The following is a 19,103-nucleotide window of genomic DNA, read 5'->3' as shown; positions in this document are numbered from 1 at the left end:
GTCTAACCCTGGCCATGGATGGGTTTGGTAGGTTTACCATGAAACAGGCATAACAGGTCAACAGCCAATCAGGTGGAGCTTGTGAAAAAGTATTGCTTTCATCATGATTGACGCTCATTTACCTTTTATGGAAATGAATTTGCCGCAAGGGGTCGCTGCTGTTAATGTATCCATTTGAATGGAATGTAAACTGACGTTTAGTGAAGTGAAACAGAATACAAAATGCCAGATGAATCTGACAAACAATAGGCAGCTGGATGCTTTGTTTGATTTTTAACACGAAACACACACGCACATATATAAACATGTACAGCTGACCCCATCTCCCCGTCTTATGGTATGAATTCTCATAAGAAGCACAAGAAAAAGTGTGAACAAGAAGAATAGTCTTACCATAAATGACAAGGTGAATGAATCCCTGTGAATGAATAACAAAAAAGGAATGTTTGTAAATGAGCCTTAAGGTGCTCAATGATTTTAATTATAGCCTTGTTTTTGTTAACCTTTTGTTAAAAGCAGATAGTACTATGTCCTATAAACCCTTATTAAGGTTTACCGTAGTAAAAGCATGGCAAAGTGTAATAAAGCATATTGGAAACTTTTTAAAGCCTAGAGGTATGGTAAAGAATATTTTAAAAAGAAACATGGGAGACGCTTAGCATAACCACGGGAAAAGCTTGGGAAAAAACGGCAAAGTTATGGTGTAAATTTACTGTGGTAAACTTTATCATAAGAGAACTGATTGGAAGAAATGTGTTTGTTCTTTTGCCAGGAGGCTAGTCGGGTTCACTGTCATCATGTCCTATCAACCTCTCTACATACCACACAAGCTCACCTTCTACTCATCAGAAAGCCTTTGAACTATTAACCTCTCTTCTTAATTGCATTTGTGTGCAAGCTGAATCTAGAGCAAGTAAAGAAAGTAGCACAAGCTGTAAACACCATATAAGGAAATCAAAGCCTTGAACTAGTGTAGGAGCCTGGATGAGCCCCAGAGATATTGCTGAACCTCAGGTTAATGTTTACCACAACTCTGATTGATTTAAATACAGTGCAATTCATGTAATAACAGCAGCTAGGCAGTGAAGCCGTAGTAAAATAAGTGTTGTGATCGATGCAGTCTTACTGTAACGATACTGTACAGAGGTGGCCATGATGATTGCATTATTTTCCTTTTGTCTTACGGCTCATTGACAGCAGTGCAGTTAAAAACTAAAAAAGTAAAAAAAGAAATGTTATGAAAATACTACTGTAACCCAAGTATGGTAGATGAAGCTTATGGATACATCGCCACCTAGTGTTCATTCTTGATTGTTGCATCTGAGCAGCATTAAAACTATGTTTTTTTCATTACTATACAGTTTAAATGATGGATTGATGTAAGTGATGAGTTGATGCCTGCATGCTTAAATGAGAAAACATAGGAGTCAGACTCACACTATATATAGTTAAATGAGAAATGAGAAAACACTATATATATACACTATATGGGCAGCAGTGTGGAGTAGTGGTTAGGGCTTTGGACTCTTGACCGGAGGGTTGTGGGTTCAATCCCCAGTGGGGGACACTGCTGCTGTACCCTTGAGCAAGGTACTTTACCTAGATTGCTCCAGTAAAAACCCAACTGTATAAATGGACAATTGTATGTAAAAATAATGTGATAACTGTATAATGTGAAATAATGTATAATGTGATATCTTTTAACAATTGTAAGTCGCCCTGGATAAGGGCGTCTGCTAAGAAATAAATAATAATAATAATAATAATATATGTAGCTGCGGCCATTTTTTTTTAAGATTGAGACATAATTAAAAAAACAATATCTATGAACATAATTTAGATTCTTTTATTCACCATCATGTAATCAAAGAAACTACAAAATTACATTTCAAAAGTCTATCGGAAGCCATAATAGTAGTATAGTATTTCATGTTTGATTTAGAAATCAATTTTTGTCAGTTTCTTGTTAAGTATATTGAAAACTACAAAGTGGTATGCAATTAAATATGTTAACATAACATTATTCTGCAGGTTTCGTTCGACTTTATGAAGCAACATTTGTTAATTCCATAGGGTGATGCAAAACATAGCTGTACAGCACAGCACACTAGATTTTAATAATTGTTTAGAAAATAATATATTTTAGAGCTTAGATGCATAATATATTTTAGAGAACTATTTGAAAAAATATGAAGAAAAAAGTTGGATTTCTTTGTACTGGGGTTATTAATCTTTTTGCAAATTCAGCCAACCCGTATTATCCAAAAAAACCACAGTATAACCCACAGTATTCATCACCACCAAACAAAAAATTACACATTACATAATATTATCATTATTTCCTTTAGTAAAGGCACAATCAACCATTTTCTGTTCTATTAGACATGTTTTAAACAATGTAAACAATAAGTTGGGCTTTTGCTCCAGTGCCAAATTTGCTCCTCAGTGGATAAAAAAAAGTCTTGGTATAATTAGTTCTAGTGACAGCACTATTTCATCCAATCAGATCAAGGATTTTTATAATTACGATTTATCAGTCCTATATCAATACCAACAATAATTGTACAGTTTGAGGTATTCTAGAACATTCCAGAACCCCATCACCATATTACTCTTCTGTGATCATTTCCATATGAGACTGCTGTTTCTTTTAATTTATTTTCTGGCATAGGACAAATAGCTTCTGAATAACATGTTCTCTAATACTCCACATTATTTATTTAAAGTCAAATTTATCTCTGAGGTTCCAAATTTTAAATTCTGCCCCGCCTCTCTACAGCTGATCTATGTAGTCTGGTGCAACAAATAGAAATAAAAGGATAAACTACAAGCTGCTGTGATCCCCAGATTATGATACACACAATAACATGCACGAATAGCAAGTTTCATTACAATTGCAAAATAGTTTTTATATATGTAAAAATGTAAGCGTGACATTGAGATAGTTTTCATTGACAACCAGATTGTGACACACACAATAATCTGAGCTAAATAATGTTTTTTTCACAATTGGACATAGATGGACACAATTGGTCTAGATGTTAAACTCAATAAAGAATAGCGTACACCAGTTTGTATGCCTGTCTGCCTTTGACTATATCCTTGTTGTCTGGGACATAACGGGGGATGAGAACCAGAGTCCTAATGAGCTGCTACTGCTTCTCATGAACGCTCATTTTGATGGGTCATCTGATTTCACGGTCTATTTTGCCATCCACAGGAATATCTTTTAGAAAGAATATTTCCTGAAATACACACAAAAAACCATATTGGCTTATTGCTTTCAAATAATATATTTGAGAAATGCTTCAAATCTCTGAAATCTTATTTACAACAAAACAGATACACTGTCTGCTTCCTTCTGTTTGTGATATTGGTTATTTTGTCAGATAAAAGCAAACGTTTTGACCTTAACTTCAAGCAAAATACAACATTTGTCCTGCCAGCACTCCAAATTTTACAGCAAGAGCATACAAATGGAAAAGGTTCAATACCTTCCCAGGTACTCTGCTTCATACAAAGAAGCCAAAATGAGGATTTTCATCCTGAAGATATAACGGCAACATTAACCTTTTTATGTGTTTCTGAATCAAACACATCTAGGGCAGAATGAACATTTCCTGAAATAATTACATTATTTAATCCCCTGCTAATATTCACAACAAATAATGCTAGCATGTTTTCTACTAATTTCATGCACTGAATTAAAATTAATTAAACTGTGACAATATGAACCCAAGCTCTTGTACTCGCTGTTTAGTTAGTAAACCACAGTGAGTTAAGAAAATAATACTTTTTGGGATTAGTCATCATCATCATTAGATCAGCCTCCTGATAGTTCTGGTTTTATGGCAAAACTGAGTCACTTTCCATGGACACAGTATTAAAAAAAAATTATATATATATATATATATATATATATATATATATATATATATATATGTATATACAGTGCCTTGCGAAAGTATTCGGCCCCCTTGAACTTTGCGACCTTTTGCCACATTTCAGGCTTCAAACATAAAGATATGAAACTGTAATTTTTTGTGAAGAATCAACAACAAGTGGGACACAATCATGAAGTGGAACGAAATTTATTGGATATTTCAAACTTTTTTAACAAATAAAAAACTGAAAAATTGGGCGTGCAAAATTATTCAGCCCCCTTAAGTTAATACTTTGTAGCGCCACCTTTTGCTGCGATTACAGCTGTAAGTCGCTTGGGGTATGTCTCTATCAGTTTTGCACATCGAGAGACTGAAATTTTTGCCCATTCCTCCTTGCAAAACAGCTCGAGCTCAGTGAGGTTGGATGGAGAGCATTTGTGAACAGCAGTTTTCAGTTCTTTCCACAGATTCTCGATTGGATTCAGGTCTGGACTTTGACTTGGCCATTCTAACACCTGGATATGTTTATTTGTGAACCATTCCATTGTAGATTTTGCTTTATGTTTTGGATCATTGTCTTGTTGGAAGACAAATCTCCGTCCCAGTCTCAGGTCTTTTGCAGACTCCATCAGGTTTTCTTCCAGAATGGTCCTGTATTTGGCTCCATCCATCTTCCCATCAATTTTAACCATCTTCCCTGTCCCTGCTGAAGAAAAGCAGGCCCAAACCATGATGCTGCCACCACCATGTTTGACAGTGGGGATGGTGTGTTCAGGGTGATGAGCTGTGTTGCTTTTACGCCAAACATAACGTTTTGCATTGTTGCCAAAAAGTTTGATTTTGGTTTCATCTGACCAGAGCACCTTCTTCCACATGTTTGGTGTGTCTCCCAGGTGGCTTGTGGCAAACTGTAAACGACACTTTTTATGGATATCTTTAAGAAATGGCTTTCTTCTTGCCACTCTTCCATAAAGGCCAGATTTGTGCAGTATACGACTGATTGTTGTCCTATGGACAGAGTCTCCCACCTCAGCTGTAGATCTCTGCAGTTCATCCAGAGTGATCATGGGCCTCTTGGCTGCATCTCTGATCAGTCTTCTCCTTGTATGAGCTGAAAGTTTAGAGGGACGGCCAGGTCTTGGTAGATTTGCAGTGGTCTGATACTCCTTCCATTTCAATATTATCGCTTGCACAGTGCTCCTTGGGATGTTTAAAGCTTGGGAAATCTTCCAAATCCGGCTTTAAACTTCTCCACAACAGTATCTCGGACCTGCCTGGTGTGTTCCTTGTTCTTCATGATGCTCTCTGCGCTTTAAACGGACCTCTGAGACTATCACAGTGCAGGTGCATTTATACGGAGACTTGATTACACACAGGTGGATTCTATTTATCATCATTAGTCATTTAGGTCAACATTGGATCATTCAGAGATCCTCACTGAACTTCTGGAGAGAGTTTGCTGCACTGAAAGTAAAGGGGCTGAATAATTTTGCACGCCCAATTTTTCAGTTTTTTATTTGTTAAAAAAGTTTGAAATATCCAATAAATTTCGTTCCACTTCATGATTGTGTCCCACTTGTTGTTGATTCTTCACAAAAAATTACAGTTTCATATCTTTATGTTTGAAGCCTGAAATGTGGCAAAAGGTCGCAAAGTTCAAGGGGGCCAAATACTTTCGCAAGGCACTGTATATATATATATATATACACACACACACACACACACAGACACATACCAGCTATTGCTTTATATAAATTAATTATATAAAGCAAAAATTACTTATTAGGCATTTTGTTCTACTGAACCACCGAATGTATCCCATACATTATTGTGTCTCAGCTGCTTTAGCTCATTTCTAGATTTCTTAAGACATCAGCCTTAAATTTGTATTTTAAAACTCTTATTGAGTTACACTTGACACATAAATAGATAATTAAATCCCTTCTTGCTGTTCCTCTTATTTTTACTCTCGCCCATTAATATGCAAAGATAACATTTAATTTCCAAACACCTGGGCACGCTTCACATCTTTCCCCATTTCTTGGCAGAAGTCCAGATGTTCAGGCGATAGCAGGGGTGCGGTCTTCTGGTTGTTTGCCAAGATGCCCCACATACGTGTTCTGTTCAGTACCTTTCATACACTGGAAATGTGGCAGGTTACACTATGCTGTAGAAAGAGAATATTCAATGGAGACAGACAGAACACTTCATAGTAGTGCATGGTACAGTATCTTTGTTTATCCAATAGGAATTTTTGGAGAAGCAGAATGCGTTTGTAAATATGTCATAATTATAATGTACTCTCAATTGTCATAAAATTTAACAAAGCAGCCCACAAAAACAGTACCCTATCAAGTACGAAATGTTCTGGTTTCTGCTTGCAGTGTCATTGCGAAGGCTGTCAGGGCTCTGACAACAGGCTTCCTCCAGTTTTAGGGCTGTGCTGGCTAGCCAGAAGCTATACAGGTAGGCATCCCTATATATTGCTTCTTCAATAACTGTAGGTCACAGACTTACCTCCGTTCCCAACCTGGTATATGTACCGTACCAGTACCACAGTACCGTGGGTACCGTGCAGCGGGCACCATACCGATTTGTTTGTCTGCTCGGTTCAACTTCAGTTCATCACAGTTCAGACTCGATTAAAATGGCACCAGCTCGGTTTAAACAGTGGTATCACCCCTGGTCCTTGACTCACCCTGTTTAAATCTTTTTTACAGTATTTCTGACTGTAACATACTGTACAGCGTTGTTGCTGATTGTGCTGTCTGAGACAGCGGGTTTATTGTTACTGAGGTAGCAGTTTTTACAGTACTGTATACTGCAGACGCGTCCAGCCTTCCTAGAATGGCAGGGGGGGCGCAGGGGAAGTGTAACCGCCATTGTGCATTAATGTACCTCCCGGGGCTACAGACACTGAACCGGTACCAAACCGATCCTCTATCATTGCCATACCGACCAGGTTCTGACCTGCTACCGACCAGTGTTACATCCCCAGTCTTGTCCCAAGCAGGCCTTGTTGACAGTCCAGTTGCTGTCTTTAGCAAACTGAGGCAGCAACTGTACATTCTTACTGTAGATTGCTTGCTATTTGCATAATGCCTGGGTTTTATCCCCGTGCCAGCAGCCTCAGGGACCGGTACCCGGCACAGAGGCAAGAGCCTCAGGCTGAGGCACAAGGTGAGCAGTGGCCCGAAGGGTTGGCTGCCACAGGCCCAGGGTCCCTTCTCAGGGAGCCATCTGGAGTATTGCCGTCAGTGCACCACAGACATCTGGGTGCGTACTGCCGTTCAGACCAGCTACTCAATGCAGTTCAAGCACGGTCACCCTCCCTTGCAGGGCGTGACTGCAGCATCAGTCATAAACCCATAGGACCCTGTTGTGGTGTCTCAGGAGGTAGCAGCTCTGCTGCAAAAACAGGCTAGTCATATGGTACCATAGGTGTAATTTACACAGGAAATGTGGGGGACATGTCCCCCGCTCACTTTTTCAATGCTGAGAAAATGCCCACCTCACATTGCAGGATTAGTAAAACTTTTATTTCACGATAATTTATTGGTATAATCACTAGTCAGTATGGAAGTCAATGGGAAGAAAAATGGGATCGGATCTGGGATCACTGGAGCCAGAACATGAGATGGTGTTTTACTATGAGGATTTGGATCAGGCTTCACTGATCCGTAATGTTGTTCCGATCCTGGAGCTGCACACACCTTAGCTAGTGACCATAAGTGACGCGTAGTTTAAAGACCCCTGCTGACAAATCTGTATACAGGCTGAGATCACAGTAATGTTAGGGAAAAATGGCGAACGGATGGACAAAGATAGAGGAGGATGCACTACGTTACTGTGTTCAAAACACAGGAAAATAGTTTAAGTTTGTAATTCACCATAGCTTGTGTTATTTACTAATATTATCACACTGAGATTTCTGAATAATCTTCACGCATACCCCAGCTACAGAAACTGTCCCCCCCAACACTTTTGAAGCCAAAGGCAGATTAACGAGCCTTACAGAATTTGTTGCAGAAGGTTCGAGGGAGGCATGTGTTTGTCTAGGCAGACAACGCAACAGTGGTGGCTTAAGTCAACCACAAAGGTGGCCTCAGGTTGCTCAGTCTCCATTGCATGGCCCATAAGCTTTGCTCTGGGCACACGAGAAGCTACGCTCACTGCAGGCAGTACATCTGCCCAGGGGGAAAAAAACTGGGCAGCTGACCTCTTCTCAAGAAGTGTCCCAGTGCCTCAGAGCGGAGGCAAACCCTGAGGTGGTAGCCTAATTTGGGAGAGGTTCAGGGGAGCAGAAATAGATCTCTTGGGTCTGACCCCTGAATGGCGGCAGTGAGCCTATTGACACCTTGCAAAATGTCACAGCGGCATCCACACGTTTCCAGTACGGGTAAGTGGATCATCTTGCAACTTAAGACTTAAACTGGTTGTAAGATACATTTAAAATATATTCTGACAAACTGCTTTTATATCACCGTGTTACAATTTATTTTATTTTTTTTGTTCCTGGGTAGTAAGTGTTATTTCCAAATTGCTTATGCCTCAAAAGTATAGAAAATGGCTATTATTCCCCACAAACTTTGCTTTTGTGACCAGGACAGTGATATTTTGAAATTTACCTATTTTCCAGAACATTCCAGATAGATTCAGTGCTGAGTAAACCTGGAGTAACTTCTAGAACTTTCTAGAACTTTCCAGTAATATAAATAGTAGTATAACTACAGGGGCCTTAAGCCCACCAGTTCAGTTTAGTTCCAGCTGCCTAAGTGGATACATATCTGCATTTTTCTGAGATGGCATCAAGAGGCTGCAAGCATCCGGCAGACGCATTTTGCTATGTCTGCGGCCAATTTATCAAGACAAGAGCGAAAAAGTACTCAGTGGAAGCATCTGCTAAGATGTGTGAGGCCTACAAGGCATATTTCGGCATGCCTGTCGGGGATCAAGACAAACCCTGGGCACCTCATTTCACCTGCGAGCACTGCAAAAAAACTCTGGAAGGTAAGATGGACAATTGTTGCTCGGAATTTTATGTTATAAAATTTGTTAAAATTTTTTAAATTGTAAAAGTTTTTAATTTTAAAATGTTTTACAATGTTCAATGTTATTGAAAAAATATATCATATATGAAAAATGTTGCGAGAATCTCTTACACATTAGTCATGGGTGAAATAAATGTATTTTTGTAGGATGGTACAGAGGGGAAAAGAGAGCCATGAAGTTCGCTATCCCAAGAATTTGGCGGGAACCCACTGACCACTCAAGCAACTGCTACTTCTGCATGGTGGACCCTTCCAAACGTCGGACTGGCAAGAATGCACCTGCTATCACGTATCCGGACCTTCCTTCATCCATCGCCCCGATGCCACACTGCCATGAGATCCCCGTACCCACTCCTCCGGAGAGAGAGCAGCCATCTTTAGAAGAGAGCAGCAAGTCAGAGAGCGAGGAAGACGTTGTAGATCCAGATGACAATTTCAGAGGTGGAGCTGAGGAGAGAAACCCATACTACCCCAACCAAAAAGACCTCAACGACTTGATTAGAGATCTTGGTCTCACCAAGTCCAATGCCGAGCTTTTGACGTCTAGGCTCAAGCAGTGGAACTTGCTGGATGAAAGTGTGCAAGTCGCAGATCAGAGGAAGCGTCACCAACCTTTTTCCAGCTTCTTCACCAGTCAAGATGGGCTCTGCTTCTGCCACAATGTGACCAGTCTGTTCGAGGCAATCGGAATCGCCTGTAACCAGAATGAGTGGCGCCTCTTCATTGACAGCTCATCCAGGAGCCTCAAAGCCGTGCTGCTCCATAATGGTAACAAGTACCCGTCTCTTCCCCTGGCTCACACGGTGCACCTCAAAGAGGATTACAACAGCATCAAGACCTTGCTGGACGCCTTGAAGTATGATGAGTACGGCTGGGAGGTCATAGGAGACTTCAAAATGGTGGCATTCCTGGTGGGTCTCCAAGGCGGTTTTACCAAGTTTCCCTGCTATCTTTTTCTTTGGAACAGCAGGGACACCAAGGTGCACTACCACAGGCGGGACTGGCCACAGCGGACCGAGTTCTCTGTGGGGAGGAACAACGTCAAGTGGGAGCCACTGGTGGACCCCCGGAAGGTGCTGATGCCACCACTGCACATCAAATTGGGCCTTATAAAACAATTTGTCAGAGCTCTAGATAAGGAGTCGGCAGCCTTCAAGTACCTTCAAGACTTCTTCCCTAAGCTGTCTGAGGCAAAGGTCAAAGTCGGTGTCTTCGTCGGACCACAGATAAAGTAGATCCTGGAGTGCAATGAATTCCCCAAGAAGCTCACTAGTAAGGAGAAAGCGGCTTGGAACAGCTTTGTCGCAGTGGTTCGGGGCTTCCTGGGCAATCACAAGGCCGAAAACTATGTGGAGCTGGTTGAGACTCTGGTGAAGAACTACGGCACAATGGGCTGTAGGATGTCCCTCAAAGTCCATATCCTTGATGCTCATCTTGATAAATTCAAGGAGAACATGGGAGCGTACTCGGAGGAGCAAGGCGAGCACTTCCACCAGGATATACTGGACTTTGAACACCGCTACCAAGGACAGTATAACGAGAACATGATGGGAGACTACATTTGGGGGCTGATTCGTGAAAGTGATTTACAGTATAATCGTAAATCTCGAAAAACTACTCACTTCTAAATCTTTTGTAGTCATTTTTGTATTACTTTAGTATAAATACATGTTAATTTAGATTCATATGTTGTTTTTTTCTGACTTTATGTGAACGAAAAGACACAAATTCACCCGTTTTCTCATTTGGAAATAGGTAAATTTCAAAATATCACTATCCTGGTCACAAAAGCAAAGTTTGTGGGGAATAATAGCCATTTTCTATACTTTTGAGGCATAAGCAATTAGGAAATAACACTTACTACCCAGGAACAAAAATTGTGTTACATAGTGTATTCATTTGTATTTGTCTTTTAAAATCTGATTTACATGCTGTAATTCACAGGAATCGCACCTTGATAAAAAATGTATTGTATTAAACATTCAGTTTCCATGCACCTTTGGTTTTCTGATTGCAAATACAAATGGGTTGAGAATGAACCAGTTTGTAAAATTCAATTCTCAACCCACAGTGTTGTTGGTAGTTGGCTGAATAAAGTTTTTCATGAAGTTCATTTGGTTAAAATAAGTATATCTTATTTTTCTGTAAATGCAGCACCTCTACAGAAAGCTGTGCTATGGTGTACTCTTTTACCCCACACCATATTTTTGGGTACAGCAATAGTACTGTAGTTAAATATCTTAAAACAGAATACACTGTGCTACACTGAGTAATCCTATTGTTTCAGTTGTGAAATAAAATATCAAAAGGCACACATGTCTAGTAAGAAGCAGCATAGCACATGTGCATAAATTATTAAACTTCATTCTGCCATGTAAGGTATTTTACAGGCCTCAAATAATTGCTCTTTGTTCAGTTTTAACAATATTTTTAATAACTTTCCTAGTAACCCAGTAATCATGTAAGCACTGGGGTTCCAATTACTGATACAGTAGTCTCACTACAAACTCACTACACCCTGTAATGTGTTAGGGGACACTGTGAGGTGCTGGCTTTTGCATGGAGTGTTAAACAGGTGTCCCATCTACTCTATGTACATTACAGAACCAAGAGTCATGGATAAATCCCAATACAGGTCAACAAAATAAGGTACAAACTGAATTACAAATGTTCTTTGCAGTGACCCACTTAATGGGTAACTTTCTCAAAACAGTGGTCAAGTAAAGCAATAGCTCTAGTTTCTCCAAGGTACAGGTGCAGTACAAGCAAATCTACTGTAAGGTGTGGATAAGAATCTGTGCTGTTGTGAAATATGAATCCACTCAACTGCAGCGTTAACACTGGAGGAGTGAGACTCAACCGTAAAACATAGAACCCTCCGATTGGATTGCAGACCATTTGATTTATCATTCTACAGATTGTGCACGTAGAAAATGAATCACTGGGATATTAAAGTTCTTTGGATTTACACATGATGCAAAACATACTTAAATAAAATTTCTAAGGAAATTCAACACAAGATCAGTCAGCAAGGTCCAAATCTACCATTACTCACCTTGAGATTTCAGGATACAATTGCCTCAACAGTTGAGCTTTAAAAAAAAAAAAAAAAAAAAAAATTTTTTTTTTTAAATCCCACAACCATGAGGATCCTCCTTGAACACCACCCTGCCAAGGAAAGCAAAACCACAAGTAAAAAAACATTCCCAGCTGAGTAGGGATGTACATTAAAATGCCAGCACACGTCAGTGCAGGTCCTTGGATATGTCAGGTGTGATCAAGGATGCTCCAACTAGTTATTCTCTCCCTCTTCCTCCTCCGTCACAGGCTGCTCGCTCTTCAGTTGAGATGCTTGCAAGAACTGTGGAGTGCGAGTGGGACAAGATTGCGACTTCAGTCCGATTTTCTTCTTCAGGTGGAACTGATCTTGGATGAAGTAGTAAAAGTCATATTCATATTTCATGCGCTGGTAGAGCACCTGGAAGGCTTCCAGCGAAGGAGTGTGCTTTGTCACTGTCCCAGTCATGTTCCCCAACTGCCTGTATTCTGCAAACATGAAAAAGGACAGCATTATTAAATTGTATGTTTTATATTACAAACTGAGGGCCTCATATACTAGGAGAGAACCAGTGCCTCAGGTACTAAGCCACATTACAAAAACTAGTGTTGGCTGTAGGCAACTGGATGCTGGAAAGATTGATGATCTCCAAGCTACCAGTTGTCTGGTTATATGCAACTGCCAACTTTCCTGTATACAAAGAGAAGCTTGATATCATGAAGCCTATTATAAGCAACCAGTTGCTGTGAGTGTGCTTAATAGGGGCAACTTGGACACATGTACCAGAAAGTACAGCAATATCATTCACATAATACCCATTTTATCTATACAAAGCCTTTACTTAAATTTAAAAAATGATTTGACTTTCAAATTGAAGGGGTTTTCTATCATTGGTAGATTGTTACACATGGTGCTGTATGGAGATAGTTCCACAATTCAGATGGTGCGCTTACCCCCCCCCCCCCCCCCCGCCCCGCTTTGGTTAATTGTGACATTTGTAATCGCACTGTCTTCCACTAGGTGGCAACATTCAGCACGCTCACAAATGACCTCAGAAATACAGATAACAAGTGAGATCACTACAAAGAAGCAATTTGCCATTTGTTTCCAAGCAGCAAAAGAGAGAAAATACCTCCAGATTTCTGAGCTATTTATTATTGTTCCACATGTATTAGTACTCCCACTTTCCAACCCTTTCACCTTACCCCCTTCATCAGCCAGCATAATGGAAAAATTCTACAGATTTGGACAGAGGTCAGGACAAACATTTAGGGACTGTCATGTAAAACCGAGCTGTTCAAAATACAAGACCGGGTTCCCTTTTTTACAACGTACAGAGAAGGCCAATTACAAGAAAAAGGTTTTGGGGGGAAAAACAAAACAAAAAAACAAAAAACATAGTCAAACATACTGCACTGGATTAGCTACCCCCTTCACTTTACCATTAGTGGAACATTGTGGAAAGATAATATTTACCCTCACTGCAGGCGCGGACTGGCCATCGGGAAGTGCGGGAGAATCCCCGGTGGGCCGGTCTGTTTGGACCTGCGTGGGCCGCTAGTCTACGTTTGATTTATAATTATTATTAATATTTTTTTCCCCCCATTACATGCTGAGAATTACACTGTTATTAACTTGACAGTCTTGTTCTGTTGCGCGCAAACATCACCACACCAGTCATCTCTTGGGTAGATCCAATATCACAATATGTAAGGGGGGACGAGGAGTGGCCACTCCCTGATTGGACTTGCCCGGATTTTCTTAGAACGGGATTGGTCAACCAGATTTCGTCTTTCGTTTGAATTCATAGTGGATGAGTGTCAGTGTAAAAAATGGAGAGAAAAGAAAAGGTGTGACAGAAAATATTAGAGACAAACGGCAACGGTCTCTCGAGGCAGATGCCGCAAAGTGCACAAAAATAACTGACATGTTCCTTCGGCCGACTGGTAGTAGGGAGAGCGAGGGACGTCAGGATGCCAGTGTTAATCAGCCGACTCAGCCTAGGGAGCCCACTGAAGAAGATGACGCTGTGGCAGGGTCGAGCACAGCAGGTACAAGCAGTAGAGTTTATGGTTGCATTAAAATAGATTAAAGACTCGGCTGCGCTCATACCTAATGTAATATTTGGGTTCGGATGTAGTGAAGAAATGACTCTAATATCAACAACTCAATTAGATGCAGACAGATTACAATCCAACAGTTTTATTTAAAACAGCTCACACGATGTCAACAACAACTGCCACCCCTTACCCACTCTTCCTGGTGTCAATAAAGCTTATCAATACAAAACCTTTAAATAACTTTATACAAACAATTAGAAGGCAAACACTCATACACTATTAAAGCAATACTGCACAGCAAGCTTAATGCTGCCAGGAGAGTTTAACCAACTTACTTGCTAGCCTTTTAACAGTAAGTATTTTCCTTTATTATTAATATCTTATTAATGCTGTTTTAAATTAATTATTAATTTTGTAAATATAAATGTTAACCTAATTTTTAAATACTTAATAATCCTAAACAAAAAAAAAAAAAATCTTACATTTCTTCCCCCTCCTCCTTTAGAAACGTCCTCGTTTCTATCAAAAACTGTTACAACCTATAATCCTTAACTGTAAACAAACGGGATGAATTAACAATACATTGTAATCAAGAACTGGAGGGTTAGTCCACACAATATTATTATTATTATTATTATTATTATTATTATTATTATTATTATTATTATTATTATTATTACTTATTTATTTATTTATTTATTTATTTATTTATTTACTTTAAGTTGAAGACATTACGAAATCTTGAAAGCGTTTTGGGGGTTTGATTTGACGTCTCTCATGATGGACTACAGGACTTGGAGAAATTTCAGTTGGAGCTGTAGGCCCTTTGCCTGTTACTGGGAAACGATGCGAGTTAGTCCCTGGTGGCGAGTGAGTGGTCTGCTCTGCTGAAACAGATGGGCAGGGGTCCCTCACTGATGGGTTTGACTGACTCCTAGGTTGTTCAGGGACACTGCTCCCAGACAGCTGTTCTGGACATTTAAAAGGCAAGGCTCCCAACAAAGCTGTTAACTGTGGCGTCTCTAGGGATAGATGGGTGTTCTGCCAATCTCGTCCTCAGATGCTGGGGTACAGGGGAGGTATATTTCCGAAGGCGGTTATAATGTACCACCTGAGATTTTCCTGTAGGTTCCAGCAAATATCGAATCAACCATACCATCCCCTTGTGGATGATATGGGCTTGTTCTGGTCTTCTTGACACCAAGCAACTGACATAGATGGTGAACGAGGTCTGACTCAAACTGACGACCCTGGTCTGTGTGCAGACTTTCAGGAATACCATGTTCCCTAATGTAGTTCTCAAACAAGCATTTTGCTACAGTCGTAGCTCGTTGGTCTGGGAGAGCAAAGAGATTCACATACTTTGTGAAATAATCTTGTACTACCAGGACATATCGGTTTCCACGATACCACTTGGAAGGGTTCATGCCAATGTATACAGAGAAAGAGATACTGATGGCCCTAGACAGTGATGGAGTTATTGACAGGATTGCAGAGAAGTGTGCACTGCTGCGACGTCTGCTGGCAACGTAAGGTAGGACAGTCTCGTTTACTTGTATTTGGGTGAAGTAGTTGACTGTATTTTGAGATATAATTAGGGGTTCTGAAACCCTGTTGTAATTTTGGGTTGCTATTGGTGCTGAGTGCTGCTAATGGTTTCTAGAATTGCTAAATATGAGCCGATGTATTCAGAATTTTTTTTTTTTTTAATTAGGCCTATTGAGAGACCACAATCTGTGTGATATGTGTTTATACTTTACAGTTTATTATTAGGCCTACTGAGGTTGGTTTTGGTGTGCAGAGAATGGTTTATTTCTACGTGTTGCATTCACTGACCACAAAGTGGTGGCAGACAGACGTGCAGATTCAAAGAATAATGAATAGAAACGTATTTCGTAGACGAAAAAATCTATGATATTTTCAAAAGGATAGCCTATTATTTGTGACTTCTATATCATGAAGCCATGGTATGGCAACTGCTATAGCCTATACTTTGCCATACCTAAATCGCCCCTAATATGTTTGAAAACCTGGTAGTAGCTATAGCCTACAATGTACAAAGAAATTTTACCCTAACAATTTAAAACTCTATTTTTTTTACCGATACTTCATCATGATGGCGCGCTGCGTGCGCTGACTTAATTATTATTTCGGTATGTTGATTTTGACATAAATGTGGGCCGGTGGACCCGAACTTCCCAGGCCGATTTTTGGTCCCAGTGCGCCCCTGCCTCACTGTGTATAATTCACAGTATTAGTACATTACATGCATTGACCGTTATCATTATTAGTGTGGTATATCCCAGGAACTGGTGACTTAAGCTTTAGTTCAGAGTTAATTCAGAGTGTTTGTGGTTTGAGTGTCTACGTCAGTGTGGCAAAATAAACAGCGTGCTTCAGAAATATGAACACTCCACCACCCTTTTATGTTGAGCGTTAGGGTTTAAAATATTCCACATACATCCATGCTGCATCTTGTAAACTGAGATTTTATTATCTGTACTATACCATTAAACAAATATTTGTACATTCAATTCTATTAAGTAAAGCGATGGTTGAGGCAGGGAACTCACTTTTAATCAGTCAATCAAATCAAGCTTATTAAGCATTAATAACCAGACAACTGTCAATCGGAATAGCAGTACCTTATCACTAACAACGCAATTACTTGTCCAATGATTGTCTGGGAATGGATTTCAATCTCTCCTGATCCATTACCTCCCTGCTGTGAGTTAGAGTTTGCCTCCTCCTCCCCAGCCTCCACCTGTTTTTTGACTTCATCCAAGGGGGAGGGCAGCTATCCTGCCCACTGCCCATGGCTTCCCTACAGCCTCTCCACTTATCAGCAGAAAAATTTATGGGCAGAGGTCCCCCGAGGCAAGGCCAGAGATGTATTATATGCATAAATGTGTTATCGTGTCTAATCTGTAATAATTATTTTATCGCATGAGTTCCCTCACTGAATAGTACTTCCTGCAGGCTAAACATCTAACAGCAGAAACCTTAAATATTGAAAAGTAAATCATCCTGTGGATATTTAGACTGCTGATGAACATTTTTTACAGTTCAGACATACCAAGAGCTGCACTTAAGGCCTATATTATTATTATTTATTTCTTAACAGACACCCTTATCCAGGGCAACTTACAATTGTTACAAGATATCACATTATTTTTACATACAATTACCCATTTATACAGTTGGGTTTTTTTACTGGAGTCATCTAGGTAAAGTACCTTGCTCAAGGGTACAGCAGCAGTGTCCTCCAGCTGGGATTGAACCTACAGCCCTCTGGTTAAGAGTCCAAAGCCCTAACCACTACTCCACACTGCTGCCCAATTATCAACAACGCAAATTTAAATCTCCAACTACTCATTTGTGCATTGATACTTATTAACTTGGTCCACATTTTTTTTAACACTGCCAGCTTTCCAAAGTACTTATGTCGAAGACAAAGGGTGGGCAACCACAGACCCACCATCACTTTAGTTTTCTTGTCAGAAATCTATTCTCCTCTACCCATACTGACAATTTGCTGCAACAGAGAGAAATAACAAAGGTATAGTGCTACATGTAGTTTTCAGTAACACACCCAATTAGACAGAATAAGAGAATTAAAAAATAACAAAGTTAGAAACAAAAGGAGGCCATTTGCCCATCAATGCTTGTCCGGTTCCTCGTACATACAGCCACAATTATTCACTGCTGGCTGATCCTGAAATGTGTGATTCCATGTTCTAACGGTTCTGTATTACAAATCAAGTTGATTGTAGATTACTGTAACTTCATTGCATTTCAGCTACTGAAACATTATCATATGGTGCCCTTCCTTTTTTTCTAGAAATGATTTAAATCTAACTCATGCCAGAACCACCATTAATATGGTGTTTATTGGGGACTCATGGAAAAAGGTGGCCAATCCCAGTGACATGGGGTCTGTCATCAACTCCATGACCCAACCCCCTGCACCTGCTTCCAATTATCCTGCTACAAGGTAGTTGCTTGTTTTACATTTGCTCTCTTTTGTACCTGCAAGCAGTACCCTCTCTCCTCCTGGTGAGATCCCTGGAGTAGAAGCAGTGTGTAGCACTGTAGAATTGACTGGATAGATATAACATGCTCTGTTCACATTTTTTTATTATTTATTAATTTTTTTAATTCAGAGTGCCCAATTATTTTACCCCCGATTTTCTCCACAATTTAGAATATACAATTATTTCCCCCCTCACAGCTCAGGAGAACTGGAGGTTCAGTGGGCATCCTCTGATCCAATAACCAGGAACTCAAGAGCCAGCCCTGCAGGTGTCTGCCCCAGCTCGCTAGGTGCCTGGCCAGTAGGGTCAGCTGTAGCGAGATGGAGAGAAACAATCCCTGCCGGTTTTGCCTACCTTACCCGTGGGAGCAACAGAGCCAATGCGACGCTCCCTCTGGAATCTCCAGCGAAGACCGGCTACTTCACACAGCCATGACGCAAACTCGCACTCCCCTGACTGTGTGACTCACCCTGCACGCAGCACATCTGTGCTTTTACTAGGTGAGCCATTCAGGGATCCCACTGGTCACCTTCTTTGTGGCAAGAGGTGGTAGTTTTATTCTGAATTGGAAAACTCAAATACGCACCTCATGTGGGTGCAAAAGGAACATGCATCTAATATCACAAGTCTGGAGAGGTCTTTGCTCTTATGGTTTATCAAGGCATCAGGACATTTCCTTCATGAATTATAGACTTGTTGTATAAAGTTTAGGGCACAATAGCTGGCTTTCATTATTAGTCTTTATACAAAATATCCCTTAAGTATTTCATTTGTTAGCCCTGGCAGGTCAGAAGGACACACACTCTTCTGTCCAGAACACTGTACTATCGTGCAGCACATGGTATTCTTCATATAGCCATCACATTACTGCTTTAGAAAACACTACTGTGTTTGCATCAGCACAAGGAAAAATGATACAACATGATTGGCATTGGTCTGGTTTGGTTAAATCTTATAAAAAGTAAGCAGTAACAAAACAGACACTCCAAAAAGGGTGTTTTCTATAATATCTATTT

The 19,103-nt window shown here is 40.2% G+C and overlaps 1 protein-coding gene and 1 long non-coding RNA gene across 2 annotated transcripts in view; one reads left to right on the top strand and one right to left on the bottom strand.

Moving 5' to 3' along the window:
• LOC131737118 (TBC1 domain family member 2A-like) overlaps positions 1-19,103 on the top strand; it is an 88,784-nt gene that overhangs the window by 11,446 nt on the left and 58,235 nt on the right. The gene's annotated exons all lie outside the window — the stretch shown is intronic.
• Positions 5,548-13,665, bottom strand: LOC131737119 (uncharacterized). Its single transcript, XR_009328691.1, has 3 exons — positions 13,470-13,665; positions 11,991-12,481; positions 5,548-6,051 (listed from the first exon to the last, which is right to left on the bottom strand). It is a non-coding gene; the product is annotated as an uncharacterized LOC131737119 (long non-coding RNA).

Source organism: Acipenser ruthenus, chromosome 5 (genome assembly GCF_902713425.1).
Source record: "Acipenser ruthenus chromosome 5, fAciRut3.2 maternal haplotype, whole genome shotgun sequence".
Taxonomy (NCBI): Eukaryota; Metazoa; Chordata; class Actinopteri; order Acipenseriformes; family Acipenseridae; genus Acipenser; species Acipenser ruthenus.
The sequence above is the reverse complement of the archived record's forward strand: the minus strand, read 5'-3'. Positions and strand labels throughout refer to the sequence as shown.